Here is a 17,584-nt window from a genome sequence, read left to right as displayed (position 1 = left end):
AGCACAGTGGCAGGGGAGGTTTTTTTTTTCCGTCTGGGAACATTTGAGAAGTCTAAACAAACGAACTTTCCCATACATCCTGATTTCAGGTAAATTATTCCGACCACTTAAGGGTTGTTAGCGTCATGTCTGGTGCGCTCTTTGCCATTTCATGTCCACATGACAGCTGCAACTCTGTCGCTCCTGCCAGGATCAAATTCAGCAGGGAAAACAAAGCAAAGGACTTGATTCTGTCTTTTGCTCTCTTTCTCCATCTTTCTCTCTCTCCCTCTCTCTGTCTCTCTCTCTCTACCTTTCTCTCTCTCTCTCTCTCTCTCTCTCCCTCCATCTCTCGTGTATTGGGTTGTATGCGCTGACCTTTGATGGTTTAATCACCCTCTTGAAATGGATCCAGAACTAATGCTTTCCATTACGAAGGCCAGCAGAACAATCATGCCTTTGATGGGGAAAAATAAATACACAAGGTGTAGTTTCAGGGAGCGGTGGAGCTGGATGGGGAGATGGGGGGGGGGGGGGTTGTAGGGGGGCAAGATGTCCATTACTTTATAGGCCCTAAACTCTGCATGCTGCATCTAAACCCGTCACCCTCCTCAACTTGTCTCCCCACTTTTTCAGCTGGACCCTTTCTCTGGCTTCCCCTTGTTTCTATCTTCGGGAGAGGAAAAAAAAAAAAAAAGTCTCCCTGAGGTGGCTATGCGACTGTCTCCCAGCCAGACGAAGAGATTAGCGGCTAATCTGGCCATTAATGAATGCTTAGGCCCGTCTGTGGGTACTCTTTGGCCGTGCCGCCAGCCGAACAGCCAGGCTTTTCTGTTTCGTCCCATTCACATTCAGCTTCAGTCGGGGGCTCTCGGTGGTGGTATCGCGGGGTGTTGAGTTTTGCTCGAAAAAGTGTGCTTATAATAACACCACTCACACTTTCGAAACACGAGACAGCGGCGTCGCCTTTGATTACCCCAGTGATAACACTCATCCACAATGTCTTGCCCATTCATGTAAGGGCTTAGATGTAGCAAGACAATAGCTGGCAGAGGGCTGCGGTGCTATGCTCTTATATGTTTCACGGAGGGTTAGGATTAGCTTGTTCTCTGTCAAAACCATGACAATGCATCTCTGTGTCTCTGTCTCTGTCTCTCTCTCGCGCTGATTAATTGTCTCAGCTCTATTCACGTGTAAATCCCACAGTCATTAGTCAAAAACGTGAGGTAAAACGATGTGAGACAGAATGGCGCGTGCAGGGGCGAGCTCAGACGAGTCTGCGTGAAGGCAAAGCCCGACTTGTCGACCCCTCACCGCACACATCCGAGTGTCACCAAAGCAGAATGTGCATCCTGCTCCACGAAATGTGGATATGACACTGTCTACCGTGCGGCACAACGCCAGTGAGGTAAGGTTAGATCTCTGTCCCGCTTATTACCTGGAACCGCGGTTCCGAGCACGAGCAGGCCGCGGGCTTGTTATCCCCTTTGTAGCGTGCCCTCGAAGCCATTTCGCTCGATGTTTGCACTCGATAACATCAATGTCTCTATTTTGTTTCCTCCCTCTGTCCTCATCCTTGTTAAGCCATCTTAAGGGAGCTATTGAGTGATAGTCATACTGTCTCTATAATAGAGTGAATGCACTGCGATTCAATATCATAATGACTGAAAATTTGACTCAAAAAAAGGATGGCAAGTATTACGCAATGAAGACACATGGTGGGATTCAAGTGTTTGCCTTTTTTATTTTATCTATGCACATATTAGTCATTTGAATAAAACTGATAACTTTTTACTGAACCACTGAATATACTGTTTGTTGTATTTGTAATCTTTTTTTCTTAAACATTTACCGGTATTAAGCCTATGGTTCATACAAACCCTGCAGGCATTTCTTAAAGTGTTATATTGAGATACTTGAAACATGTACATGAGTATATTAAGCCCTTTGAACTGAGTATTATGGAGTGTCAAGACTGTCATTTTTTTCCTGGCAACAATGAGGTGAAGTTACCAAAATAAATAATTTCAAGAGACTGCGACCAAACGTTTGGATTTCATTTTTGTATGTTTATGTTCCTCGTCCTGCTTTCCTCCTTATCTTTATTTTGCAATACTTGCGATGGGCTTGGCCCATCCCCTCTATTTGGACTCAGTGAACAGAGAGAATCGAGTACTTGAGGCAGTGATCCTGACTGACCCAATCGTTGGAATGCAGGCAGCGCTGTCGACTGGACGGCCGGCTCAGCAGAGAAGCAGCTGAGGAGACAGACCCAGTGTTTACTCCTCAAACAGACACACAAGAACCAAGACGAAGGAGAAGAGGAGAAGACGATGACAGGACGCCATTAACCATCGAACACTAACTCTACATCATACACATGTAAGTGTAACCTGCGTTGTGTTGAATCTGTGCGGTTCAGCCCTGCACACGCCCATACTCAAACCCGCGAAACAGCTGCACCTTGGATCGGGAGTCGAGCGTGCTGACAACCGAGCTAAAAGCCCAGGCTACTACAGTACTGTAGCTTTCATGCCACTCTTGAGGTATCGGGGAGTGAGGTTTACCAACGATCCACACGCACAGCTAAGCTAGCTGGCATCCGTTACATAAGGATACATGAAAGCAAAGACCTCACAGGGCTAACAGCTCCATGTTAAGTTTCTTTCATGTTAAATTTTAAGTCTTAGAGACTTCACAGGGATGTGATTATCGTCTGCAGCCAAGAGCAGCTGAGATACAGACACCACTCCACAACATTAGGGGCTCTATCTTGCACTCTAGCGCAATTGACTTTGTATACTCGTGCTTTTGTCTTTCCTATTTTGCAGTCAGCGCATATTGGAATTTTCCCTCCACAGGTACATGTGCGCCCACGGGGGCGTTTCAGCGAAAAGAGGGGGCGTGTTCCGGCGCAAACGGTCCCTGTTGATATTTTGCAGTTTCAGAAAACAATTCTGAAGCAGAGTGCAGAGTTGAAAAGTTAGATCAACTTGGAAACTGTTTCTCGTTGAGTTGCCTGATGGTAAGGTACAGCCGTAGCTTACACCTGCAGGCCCGCTTGCTTGGGCGCCTGTGTTGCGCAATGCACTTTGCTCCTCTCATCTATACGACGCAGTTCCCATTTCTCCAAACCATACATAATTACAATGACAAATATTGCTACACGAGGGAAATCAGTGTGGTGTCCGATGTGAAAAAATAGGTATAAATCTAGCGTACACATTTCCACAAATCACAGATGTGTTGATGACATAAGTTATGGACAAATTAGAGGACTTAATGAGACGTGATGTTGAACTGCATGCCCATGCCATTTAACCCAAATGCCCCAGCAGCAGCACGGGAGAGGAGAGCTTATCTGACAGAAAATCTGTATTGTCTATAGTGAGGTAATGTTAGATAGATTACATTGCAAAAATATCACCATGCATTCATAACCTCGTGATTCAGTGAGAGTGATCCCAAAACATCGGAAAGTGACATTTCTGTATTACATTTTGTCAAGAGGAAAAATCAATAGCAAACTGTTCCCAACTGACTATAGAGCTGTGAACCGTTCCTGGCTGCACCTGGCAAATCCGCCATCATAATAGCAATCCGCTATGGAACAAGCGTGCCTGTTGTTAAAAGGAATGTGAGATGACGCTCTGATTGGTTTATTGCATGTTACGCCCAAACCACACCCATGAGTAATGTAGCTACTACAGACCACCCCATTTTAGATTTGCATCGGGTGCAACAGTCATTATCCCGCCGGTAAAATAGCATCAGCGCCCAAGATCCGCCCACAAAGCGACTTGCGCAAAGTCAATTGCGCTGGAGTGGAAGATAGAGCCCTAGAACTCTTTCTCTTTCTGGGTTCCAATAATTAAACTATTGGTTATGTAACAAACAAATGTGTACAAGTTATTGTATAACTCTTCATCATTTTAAAAGCCATACAGATGGAAAAAATGATAGATAGAGAGTCTTGCAGCGTAATGCATACATAACATTATTTCAAAGGCACTAACAGGTCACTGACATGTTCTCTGCCTCGAAGGACCAGACACAACTCACATCCTGGATGCTTAACGTTTCTCCACACTGCTTTTTCCATTCACAGCTCAACGCCACAGAGAACTCCTAGACTTCAATAACTTGGATTGGGCTGCACGTATCCTCCGCTGCATCATCACTGGCCACAGATTTATCCTCTCTGTGGAGTAAACAAGCCAGCGATTGTCCCAACAGTGACAGCAGCTAACAAGAGATGGGCTAACCAGCTTGGAAACACATGAAAGATGTTCCAATTCTGGTGCCATAACTTCCATGACTCAAAACTTTGTCACATCTCGTGTGAAGATGTGCATTAACGAATAATTGTTACTAAGCTATTTTGTCGATTTGTTACTGTTGTAGGTCATCTTTGCTTATTTTCAACCGTCATAAGACAAGTTGTAAAAGCCATACAAGGATAAACTATGATTGGAATTCTTGAAAGTCTTAACCAACTACTACTTCAGTGCAAAAGAAAGCATTATTCTAAACGAGTAGACAAAATATATGGACCTGTAATTGTTCAAACGGCAGGGAGAAAATCTGCTCTCCATTCAGCTCCAGTTCCACTGAGGATAGTCTCAGAGCGAAAGGAATCTTGCCGTGAGCGAGCGAGGCGAGTCTCGTAAGACAATGTGGGACTAATCTCCGCTGGACTGACTGGCATCTTAGACAACACAAATGGCTCGAAAACAAACTTTCTGTTCACACAAATACCTAAACTGAAATACCTAAGCTGCCATCTTCCGCTGAGCATCATCGCAGAACATTCCGGAAAAACAGAATGTCTGGAGAGTCACAACACGGGGGCCCCGGCTCTGGGTCTCGTGACGGCACATGGCGGAGAAAGGAACAAGGCAACGACATTGGGAAGAAAGATCTGGATGAAAAGTAGGTCAGCTGCAGGCTTTCCCCCTTTTTTAATCATGTTTGAACCAGAGGGTCACCATAGCGATGCCTTTGTGACACGGCACAGACATGTCACACGCATTCCACACCAGGTGACTGAAATGCACTACGGAGGACCCACAGGCATACTGAGGAGAGAGGTCACATTCCTTTTCACCTTAACAGAGCTGTTAAAAGTGTCACCAGCTCATGGGACTGGGTGGCTTAACACACCAGCCGACTGTTCATACCACATCATTTAACATGTGTGCACCAGCACCTGTGTACATATAGAGTATCCTGTGCACAAATCCACAGTATAGTATATCCATGTATGATCATATGCTGTTTGAACTACTTAGTTCTAATGAGCTGGCCTTTTTAAAACTAAAATCATACCACCTAATAGTTCCTAATGGCAGTGGACTCTTTGAATTGTGTGGAGGTCCTTGTTTAAAGGTAATGACTATTATTAGAGAGAGAGAGAGGGAGATAAAGAGAGAGAGAGAGAGAGAGAGAGAGAGAGAAGGCATTGATTATGTGCAGGCCACAGCAGGGTGCAGAGGCTGCCACTGGCTGCCGTTCCTGTTGTACAAAGCTCCGCTGCATTGTGTGTGGGGATTTTTGGAGAGCTTAATTGGGGCGTTTTCTGCTTTGCAAGCTGTTTACGTTCATATCCGCCCTACCACGTACACGCACGCACACACACACACACACACACACACACACACACACACACCCACACACACACACACACAGAGTGTCTGGGACTACCTGTGTGGAAAGGCATGTGTTGTTGGGCCTGGCTGGGTGGTGGAAGTGCCCATTAATGTTTCTTCATAAAAATCTAAGGGTGAACAACAGCATGGTCTTTACCTCAGCTCTCTGGCTGTATGACTGTGTGTGTATGTGTGTAAATGTGTGTGTTTCTGTGTGTGTGTGTGTGTGTGTGGAAGCGGTGAACACGTTGAAGGAGGAATGATGGAGGTGTGTGTGTGTGTGTGTGTGTGTGTGTGTGTGTGGGTGTGTGTCCGAACAAGTTGAATGGGGAATGATTGAGGAACCTCACACGTAGCTTTCACACTACACCCTACCCCCCCCCCCCCCCACACACACACACACACACATACACATACACACACACACACAGACAGACAGCTCTTGCAGAACAGAGGGATTGTGTGTACTTCACACACAGCCCCTGGCCCGCCTCTTGGCAACACGGGGCGCGAGAACACTGCTTGCTGCCCCACCACAAAAAAGAGGACCGTGAGGCTGTGCTGCTGGCGGGAGCACCGATAATATGCTGAAAATAAACAGTGTTTAATGTATGTCTCGCCAATGCTTTCATCGTCCATGCATAACCTAATAACAGTTGATCTGGGGTCGTTGCGCAAGCCTTCGGGTACAGAATGGCACGAGGCTCTCTGTGAACTCTCCTGCTATATTCCCGACTCCATAGCCCCTGCTAAATCCCTTCATTGTTTGGCCTTGTAGATTGCAACTTTTCAAATCATGCAGACGTGGATATTGACGTTTTGTCTTCCAATGGTGCAGCAGTAAATGGACAGAAGAGAGGATGCAGTCGTGCATTATTTATGATAATAAACACATAACCATCAGTGCTGTAGATGCAACCTGGCCTTAAAAGAGGGTGAAATGGGTCCAGCCATGCATATCAATAGGATCATGGCACAATATGATCCTATTATATGAAACATGCTGTGACTGGTCAGGCAGGCGAAGAATGGCTAAGGAACGGTATGGCAAAAAGCGTCATTGTTAGCAGACCGAGAACTGAGACTGAAGGCTTTTTTTTTTTCATGCAGTCGGAAAAAACAAGGTCACTGCCACAAAAAAGCCACAGACACCACTGGCTGTGTTGGCTGGAACGTCTAACCGAGCCTGAGGTAACGCAGTTGAGCTCTAAACCCAGGGCCAACATTTTTCAACATCATTCCACGTCATATTAAGTTAAATTATGGCTTTTTAAAAGTGAACAAGAGCAGTAAGTCTTTTGCGTAATGTTTTCATTCTCTTTGTGCATTAATGACTCATCAAGCTTGGGATTAAACTAAGCTCAGGGGACTTCATGCTACTCTCTGAGTGTTAGACTGAGAGAACTCAGACAATTTGTCATTGGGAAGTTGAGTTAGCAACAGGTGCAGATGATAAAGCCAGTCCCACACACAGAGAAGTTAACCCCACACTCAGCACTCAACACTCAACCCCATCATCATCATCAACCCCATCATCACTCCCTCTTCCACTTACTTACCCACTGTGTCGCAGGGTTCATCCTTATGGACGCAGAAGTCCTTCCTGCAACACAAAAAGACAGAAAACACTTGCATGTAATAGGCAATTCCACGCAAAACTGTCTATAACGCCAACTAAATACCATGGAATTGTGTTGGCGTTATGGATATGACAGTTTTGCGAGGAATTGCCCTAATAAACACACACATAAGATTTTTTTTTTTGATTGGCTAAAGTCGATGGGATGATATGACCCATTTACACCTGACTCTTTCGTTTGACTCAGTGAGCAACTACAAGGCAGCCTTATTTCCCAACCAGCTCCAGTGCCCTACGGTGGCAGTGCAACCACGGTTTCCCCCAGGATTAGTAGAAAGGTTTCAACAGTCCTCAATCATTAAAGGTCATCTCTGAGAATTAAACAGCAGGGGGATGATTCTCAAATTCAACTTCCGGGCTGCGGACCAGCTCGGCCCTGACCCGTCCAAGGAATCTCTGAAAAAATGACAAACTAAGGCGCAAACGCTCAAACTAAGACAATGCCAAAGGACATATTTCTCTGTTTCTGATTTTCTGATTCACCTCCCTCTGCTCCTGCTCCTACTGACTTGACCAATTGAATGGACACTGGCCATCAGATATGGCAAGAAAAGTGGACAAGAATCAATTCAAAGCAAAAACCTACATTGGTCCACTATTGGCTTTGTAAAAAGTATACTGGCACAAAGCCAACATGAGTAGGATTCAAAATTGCATTGCATTGCACTGCATCAAAGGCATCTGCAATTCATGTACTGTATGTTTGCATACTATATCACTGGGAGAGTCTACAGTATGTGATATCTGACTTCCAAGTCATTACTGCCAACAAGGTAATTCCTGTCTGGATTGGTGGGATCCTGGGAAAAACCTATCCTGACATGCTTTATGAAGGGGCGCTCTCATGTCGGCTCAGTTGTGAAATTAAAGTTGGACTTAATTTACGGCCAAGGCAAGGATCCCATTTGGACTGCCAGGAGGGGCAAACCCAAACACATCCCCGTCTGCGAGCACATGGGACAGCCTGTCTGCAAATATTTCTGCTCCTCGTTAAGACGTTCCTGGCCACGTGACAGGCCGGGTGGCGTCTCGTTGCGTCTGCGAATGATGCGTCTGCATCAGCCTGCCCTAGTCTTAAGATTTCCTTTTACGATTCACGAGCTACTTGCTAAACGTATTACGAGACATTAGGAAAATCCCATAATATTTACATTCCTCCAGTAATTAAAGCAAAACATGGCAACTGTATTTGTGTCTGAAGCTTAGCATTGACAGGTGTCCACAAGAGCGGGGACGCTCCGCCATTGAAAATGGATTGTGTGGAGCGTGCCAAGCTAATCCCACTTACTATAATTACTTTTCAACAAAGTGTTTCGTTGTGGTGAGAGCTTTACATGGCTTTTGTCTGTTGAGAGATCTTATTAACTGGTGGCTGCTAAACTTGGAGAAAAAAAGAGGTTCTCGCAGATAATGATACATTGTTGTTACTATTATAATAATTACGTCAATTTTCCCATCTCAATAACCTTGACAGTCTCTGACCTTGTGTCGGGTGCTATTTGAGAATGTGTGTCCTGTGTGTGTGTGTGTGTGTGTGTGTGTGTGTGTGTGCTTTTTCGGGGCGTCACTCTGTCGCCCTGCATTTGTGGCCTAATGTGTCCATGTTTGTGTGGGAGAGTGTGTGTGCGAGGGACAGGATGTGTGTGTGTGTGTGTGTGTGTGTGTGTGTGTGTGTGTGTGTGTGTGTGTGTGTGTGTGTTGTTTATGTGTGTGTATTAACTAATGCCAAAAGCTGACTCAAAGGCGCCCTTTGACAATGACAAATGAAAGAGGCCTCAGAAACTCTCCCCCAACAACAAATACAAACACACAGACACACAAACACATATCACCACCTCAAAACGCACTAACAAGCAAGACACAAACACACATACACATTACACACACGCACACACACACACACATCACCACCTCGAAGCGCTCTAACAAGCAACTCAGAGACACAAATACACACACACATTCACAAACAGCACACACACACACACACACACATCACCACCCCGAAGCGCACTAACAAGCATCTCACAGACACACACACACACACACACACACACACACACACACACACACACACACACACACACACGCACGCACGCACACACACACACAGACACACACACACACGCACACACACACACACACACAAACACACACACACACACACACACACACACACACAGACACACACACACACACACACATACACACAAACACACCCACACAATCACACACACACAGATGGGAATGTGGCCGGTCCGTGAGGCCCTTCTGGGAGCTGGCCACCTATCAGCCGGCTCCAACATCAAACAGCACCTGAAGCCACCCCCCCCACCCACCCACACACACACACACACACACACACACACACACACACACACACACACACACACACACACACACACACACACACACACACACCCTCACCCTCTCAGCAGGTCCGAATCATACTCCGTCGACCAGCGCCAACTTCTAACAGGATTTATAGAACAGGGAGGGGGGCGCTTTCTCTCTCTCTTTCCCTCTCTCTCTCGCTCTCTCTCGCTTTCACTCTTTTTTTCCCGATGGTATAATGTCTTTGGCACGACCCGTTATAGATCGGTGGATGTGAGCGAGGCCCCATTAACGGCCCAATTGAAATGAAAACCAGAGATGCCTGCCGAGCTCCCGGTCCACCCCCGTGCAGACTCGGACGCACAGACAGACTCACCGCTCGCTCTGATATACAGTAGCGTCCAAAAGAAGCAGCTTGGATACAACTCCCAATGGAGCAGGTTGCACTTCGTTTTACAGCATATGAAGCAATGATGGCAGTTAATACTGTCTTTGCTAAGGTATGAAAAGTACATAAGAGTGACGTTTTTATGCCAACATCTATGCTAAATAACAAGCAGAGTTTCGTTGAGCACTTCCTGTCACAGCATGGCATCATAAGAACATTATAATCATAAGAGCATATAATCTACAGGATGTACTGTATACTGAGGATATACTCAGAAACATCTAGAACATCTACAAAGCTTACACTCCTAAGGACATGGGATGTGTCTTACATTTGCACAAAGTTTTTACGTGTTGTCAGTGCACCTACACCAGAGTTAGAGGTCATCTCATGAAAAAGCATTACGTATTGCAACAATTAACTGCACTAAAAAAAAACATTGTATCTATAAACAACCACATTACACGGCAAACCCATGGAGTTGCAACATCACATGATACACGATCCCAGTCTGCATTTAGAGCCAATGGAATGCAGACAAACTACATTACGGCACAAAACGCAGGGCAACAATGACGCCGAGGAGTGACCAAGTGTGCACAGCTGGTGATGATGAGGCACTCCCCATGCAGACGTTACCTCGTGATGAAGATGGCCGAGTCCACCGAGGGAGGGTCATCTCTCCATCTGGCACTAAAGTCGGACATCATGCTCTTCCTGCCGTACTCCTCCTGCTGCCATCGGCAGAAGCTCTCCAGCATCTTCTCCCCATGGTGCCCTATGTACATGTCTGGCTAAAGACAAACGCAAAAGGTCAAACAGCATCATCATAACAAGGATCAGCAGCTTTTGGAAAATGGAAAAAAGTTTTGATAAATGAGAGAGATGGTTTTACTTTGTTATGTCTTTTTTGGCAAGGTAATGACAGACAAGATAAACACATATTCAAGATCCATAAACCATCATTTCTTAAAATAAAACTGTGTTTGCACAAGTGTAGGTTGTATGTGTTGAGCTCTTACTGGTGTCTCGGAGAGCAGAACCAGTTTGGTTAATCGGATATTGATCTGGATGCCAAGGCTCTTGTGTTGGAACAGGTTAAAGACCTAGAAAGAAGAGGAAGACGTACAAGTAAAGTCAGTCTTGTCTCACACTCATACAGACATTTGTAGAACAACCCCAGGTTACTTTTTTCAGAGATGGAGATTAGACAAGAAGAAGAAGAAGAAGAAGAAGAAGAAGAAGAAGAAGAAGAAGAAGAAGAAGAAGAAGAAGAAGAAGAAGAAGAAGAAGAAGAAGAAGAAGAAGAAGGAGGAGGAGGAGGAGGAAGTTACCATGTTCATGATGGTGAGTATGAACCGTTTGGCTGCTTCGGAGCCGTGGTAAGAGACCATGGCCGGGTCGGCCACCACCAGCGTCTCCACGTTGTACTCCTGCTGGAGTTTGTAGGAGTAGCGCTTCCCTCTGCTCGGCTCCGGGTGCTTCTTGCTCTTACTCTTATGCTTCTCTGTGGAGCGGGCAGGGAAATGGTCAAACCCAGAATGTCCCCTGGCCCTGATAACACAACACTGGTACTACTTGTGTATCATGTACTACTTACTTACAACAACAATGAAGTCTCGTGAAATAAGGTAATTTCATAATCTCTTATGCAATCGGTAGCTGCTATATCTGTATTATAAATCAAGACTATTAAAAATAGCTATTGTCGGATTTTCTGTTCATCAGGTTTTAATTCACATAAATGATACTTCTACATAACGCAACCCAGCACACAATAATAAATGTAACAAATAGACCTCATAAAGGAAATCCTGCGAATATGGCTTAGATCTACATGATGATCTACTGAAGACTACCTGACAGCAGCACTTCCAAATGCACACAAGAAATACAGACTCCCTTCTCCCTGTCAGTACTGCAGCCCCAGACAGGTGCTTTCTTTAAACAACGGGCTCCGGAGAGAGGGGGGAAAAAAGACAAGGATGTGAAATGAAAAGCAGACACAATAGGAAGGACGGCAGGATCATTGCTGGAATCCTTCTTATTCACATCAGCCGTCCAGTTCAAATGCAAGACAGACTCTCTTCCCTGCGAGACCTGGGTAATTCCACTGCTGTTCTTCTTCCCAGGGAAAAGCTGAACTGGACATGTGCACGAGGCTATCATCCAGTGTCCAAAAGCGTTGCAAAATACTCATTAAATCAAACCAAGGCACATGTCTGACCCCTATAACCCCATGACCTCTATGCGATGGAGTTTAGTTCTAGTTCAGGTGAGAGTATTTCATGTCTTGATGTCTTTTCTTGTTGCTTAAACAGTCACAGGCACCAGAGGGCCTTGGCAGGTGCAGGTGTGAAGTCCAAAGTAATGTCCACCCAGTGAAGCTCTGAAGTCGGCTGTCCTATATAAATCACCCACGGATCTGCTCATAAGCAATGGCATGTGTTTATGCCAGAAGAGATCATTCAATAGCACTGCCTGTATACACATGGGGAATGTTCAAACCTTCTCATGAAAGAAAAAAAAAACTCTTGCCTGTGTAAGATGTTCTCACACAGATCTTTCTATCCACTACTGTCTCTTCAATACAAACCACCACATGTTGTCATAATATTAGGCTACACATTGTTATGGTTAGGACTTATGGTTATGTACTTAGCACAGCTCTGCAGAACTTCGATTCAATGCAACGAAGATCCCAGGATGGATCACATTTTGACAGCACATCTTCTGACATTTGAGAAGCTAACACATTCTTCTGCACAGATTCTCCATGGTTGATAAACCATGTCTCCGCAGCCACTGGCAATATGAGACTGTAGACTTTGTTCTTAAGAAGCACTGACATTCCAAACATTTTGTCATTACAACATTGTACTGTAGACTGCTGAATCATGACCGCGGGACTGCGCTGCACCCACTCACACACAGTCTCTCGGGTGTTGTTTTTATAGACTGGACTCAACGTTACTTGTTACTTTAACAGGATCGCGATCTCCATGGTCGTGAAACCGGCTGCAGTGATAAACACAATGAGCATGAAGAGGGTGAGACAGATGTACATACCAGGGATGACTCCGCAGTATTTGGGCGCAGACTGTTTGGCCAGCGAGCGCCTTCGCCGGTAGACTCGGTGGGCATGTCCCGTGACCGCCAGAGTGTGATTCAAAGGCTCGATGAAAAGAAAATCTTCATTGAGCTGAATAAAGCCCATCTGAAAAGGACATCACATCGACAAAACAAACACATCAGCTCAAGCAAGGGCAAAAGGGCTGCCAAACGCCAAGTCATGGGAGAGAGCAGAGAAAGCACGGGACTAGGGGCTCAGTGACACATATGAGAAAAACAGGCTTTTCATACAATGAGACATAATTAAAATGATATCAGGTCAATACAGAGGAGGGTTACAGTTCAATAATATAATTATTCCATTTCACCAATGGATAATTACTCACAAAAGAAAAACAGTAGAAAAAAACTCCATTACTGACACTGACATGTTTAGCGTCTGGTTTCGATGAAAGTCTTTACTAAATACAGTACATAAAATATGTATAATCACATTCCACAATTTGTTTGTACGCACACTTTGTCAAGCAATACACATTGCACTATACATATTGGAATTAAAACTGAAACAGTACACAGCATCATCATTATCATCATCATCATCATTATTCTCTCTCTCTCTCTCTCTCTCTCTCTCTCCCATTGCATACAAGTAGAAAAACATTAAATGTAGCCAGTTTCTGATAAATATAATGCAATACAAAACACTCAGTAGACCAGGCGAGACACATCTCACATCTCTCTCTTCAAATCTGAACAGCAGGTCACTCATAGTCCAAATTATAGGTCCCTGTCCACTGCCCCTGTTCTGTACGCCAAACTCCAACAGTTCTGTGCCACCTTCAATAACCCGAAAATGCCCATATGCACCCACTGCCCCAAAGGGAAAAAAAAAGATCCCTGACCTCCACTTCCAAAAAAACAACCCCACTCCACCCCGGCCTGCACCTAACCCCCTCCCTGCCCTCCTCCCCCAGGGGCATTACCTGCTGTTGGACAGGAATGCTGCTCTTAGGTGGGAGGTCAAGGCTGGGCTCACGGAAAACTCTTATTTGGCTGGGGCTGGCTTTCGTTCGCGCAGACTAAACAAGTCACCCACAACCCTTAATTAAAGAGGGCTGATTAGGCGGTCGAGTCAGATAGAGGGCAAGGCTGCGCTGCGCTCTGCTCAAACCCGCACACACACACACATAAACACACACACACACACCAAACCAGAACCCTGAACCACTGGCCAGCAGCACACCTCTCTCCCTCTCTCGTTCTCATATAATCAGGCACAGACACAAACACACACAGTCTTTCTGTCTCTCTCTCTCACACACACACACACACACACACACACACACACACACACACACACACACACACACACACACACACACACACACAAACATGCACTCGCTCTCTTTCTTTCTCACATATACTCACTCTCTCGTCTCTCTGTCTTTCACACACACATTCTCTCACTCTCACGCATGCACACATATGCACACACACACTTTCTATTGTGATTACTCATGGGAAAAGAAAGCCATGGAGCAGATAGCAATGAGTTCAAACACTTCAACAGACCTCATGTGCAAATCATTTTGCTGACATTAATAATGTTGCAACCAGAGATCAGCATACATTAACCTATAGCAAAAGTCACATTCCAGGAAGAAAAGTAATTTCTCTTTTTAACATTGCTATATGTTACCAACATACATTTAATTTTATTGCACATGTGATTCTACAATGGTAGAATAGGCTTTTAAATGCATTATGTTTCTAGTGCCAATACTGTATATCAATATGATTCAATTAACAACTTCATTCCTTAAATATTTCAAGTAACATCATACTTTTCACCTATACACACAGCTGAACACAGCATACACTATATTTTTAGAAACTTCATAGAGAGGGACCAGCTCAACTTCAATCAGCCTGACATGACACAGTAAACCACACTTGCCCCCTCGGTGGGGCTTCAGAATTTACTCTGCACTAAAACGAACCCACTAAGTCAAACACCTCGGGTGACACCGCCGGGGTTAAGCATGTGCCACATTCCCCATGCTACAACAAAGCCTGCGGCTCATGCCATGTCTGCCAACAGCTCGACAGCCTCAACAGCTCCTCAGTCAGAGCTTCAGCAGCACCCCTTTCACATGCCGGTGAGGCTGGGGCATCCTCTGGACATGGTGGTGGCTGACCACAGAATTCAGTGGGGGAAAGCATCCAATCCTTTGTCTACACACTACACATGGGAATGAATAATAAGTGTTGGTGGCCTATGGATGAGCTGTGCATTGTATCTATGGGATATATAATGTGATATAAATAATGTGACCATGTGGGTTATAGGATACACAAAAAATAGTATCACAACTGTGTTTACTTTGGGTCACTGCTTGGTTTTTATGCACATATATTCCTTTTTGTGTCATATAGACTAAAATTCCCTGTTTAACACAGCTCAAATATTGTCTTAGTGAGAATGAATTCTCTTTAAGTGCAACAGGGGATTTAAACACTGCTTTACATTTCAAGCTCCGGCTCTTTGAGAGTTAGAAGAAAGGCCTACTTTTCCAAGCCAAATTCTCCTCGCGTAACGTTACTTAAATTCTGTGTGGCGAGCGCTTCAGTTCGTTTAGAAGGCCTAGATTCGCCGTCCAAAACTTTGGTGGACGGAGGCCAAGCCATGGAAACCGCAAGTGTTCACCCCCTCAATCTCAACGGCCGCTAATGGCTGCGAGCTGCGGTTTTCTGATAAGTTCATGTTGTCTATGATCATGTGATCCAGGACCACAAGAATGTGGGGTGGTCGGGGAGCAGGCATCGATAGATTCCCACACACTTTCCGGACTACCAAAAGTGGCACCTGAGGCAGACGCCAGACAGTGTGCCCCCAGGCATAGTTACTATTCAGAGGATGCAAAACAGTTGGCCTGGCTACCTTTCCACTGCACATGTCCACTCCCCACATACCCTATCTTTCAGATCAGACCTAACTTAAATATAATTTAATCAACAAGTTCTACCTAGTTGACAGTCAATTTAAAGCACAAAGGGTCTTTCTTTTTGTAAACTATAAAGGACTTTAAAGTGTGCTCTTTAATGCAAGTTTGTGCTAATGAAAGTTTACCGATTTACCTCAGGTGCCCCAGAGACTACAGTTATGACTCCCACACACGAAGTAATATATATGCTTTAAGAGTTTTGATATGCACTGCCATAACTGAATAGATGGGATAATAACTCATTTACATACAAGTTCAAACACAAGTGCTACAAACACAAGTCTGACAATTGAAAAGCGAGTATTTACCAGACCGGCGCAGGTGCTGAATGAGGCGATGGATCCTGCGTAATTGAGAACAGTTCCGCTGTAATAACACGCTGCCTCCGCGTTGGCAGATGAGAAAGCTGGCGGGTTGCGCGGAGATGCCTTTCGTGCTTTCGGTCTCTTCTCTACCATGAATTTCTGGGACAAGAAACGCGTATCCCGATTCAATATGAGTTCCAGATCTTTTCCAAAGGCTGGGATTTTGAGACGCAGAGCCGAAGCAGCTTTAGTTTGTGGTCCTGGTGGTTCCCGGTGGTACAGTTCATGCGATTCGTAGCTTTCCCAATTTGAAATGGAGCGGACCTCCCGAGAACTGCTCCCGGCGTTGGCGTCAGCCTCTCGGATATTTGGTTTATCAGGAGGCGGTGGACTCGTGTCTGGAAACAACTCTGGGAATACGATTTCAAACTCCGAATCCTGAGAAGACTGCGTATCTGAATAGAGAAGAACGCACAAAATGAAATCAAATATATGAGGATTCTACCGATGTATGCATAAAGGGTAATTTAGAGGGTAAAGCGCTGCGTTTCCATACATAACGGTAAATGTCACCTGTGGTGAATACTCGTACATTTCCATTAAGCCGGCAAGGATAAAGACATAACTAATACATTTTGGAACTATTTGTTATCGGTACATTTACAAAGTTGTGGTGTTTCAATAACTTTTGTAGTGGTGGGTTTTCTCTACCTGCAGTGGCACACATGCCCAAAAAGCACAGCTGATAAAAAAGTCGATTTAGATGCATATTCTCTATGAACGACACAGCCCTGTGGTGTCTTTATAAATTTACTCGCCAGGAACAGAAGCTAGGTTATGTGTTGGCGGTGTAATGCCTGACAGTTATATCCATGTCCCGGTGTGTGCTCTCTCCTCGCTCACATGAGGCTGTTTCCAAATGAATGAGTCCCGCGTCCCGCAGAGGAAAATTCAAAAGTCAGCATAGAGTAGACTAAAGGAAGAGAGAGAGGGAGAGCGAGAGTGTGTGTGTGTGTGTGTGTGAGAGAGAGAGAGGGAGAGAGAGAGAGACTTGTATGGAGCAGTATTTTGATGTATGGACAGTACAGTGAGCGGTAGAGAGCACTAGAGGACCCAGACTGCACGCTCTACATATTGTGCCGACACAGTCGCTGCATAATATCGCCACACATGCTGCACTGCTTGGAGATAATGTATTGTCAAAATAAGTATTT

General features: G+C 45.0%; 1 pseudogene; it reads right to left on the bottom strand.

Moving 5' to 3' along the window:
• Positions 1–17,296, bottom strand: part of LOC143123184 (A disintegrin and metalloproteinase with thrombospondin motifs 19-like) — a 60,168-nt pseudogene extending 42,872 nt beyond the window's left edge.
• Between the last annotated feature and the right edge of the window lie 288 nt (positions 17,297–17,584).

This window comes from Alosa pseudoharengus, unplaced genomic scaffold (genome assembly GCF_046254945.1).
Source record: "Alosa pseudoharengus isolate Yale_2024_CS ecotype anadromous, Long Island Sound unplaced genomic scaffold, YU_APseudo_1.1 YU_APseudo_1.1_scf_14, whole genome shotgun sequence".
In the NCBI taxonomy this organism is placed as follows: domain Eukaryota; kingdom Metazoa; phylum Chordata; class Actinopteri; order Clupeiformes; family Clupeidae; genus Alosa; species Alosa pseudoharengus.
This window is presented reverse-complemented; position numbering and strand designations above follow the sequence as displayed.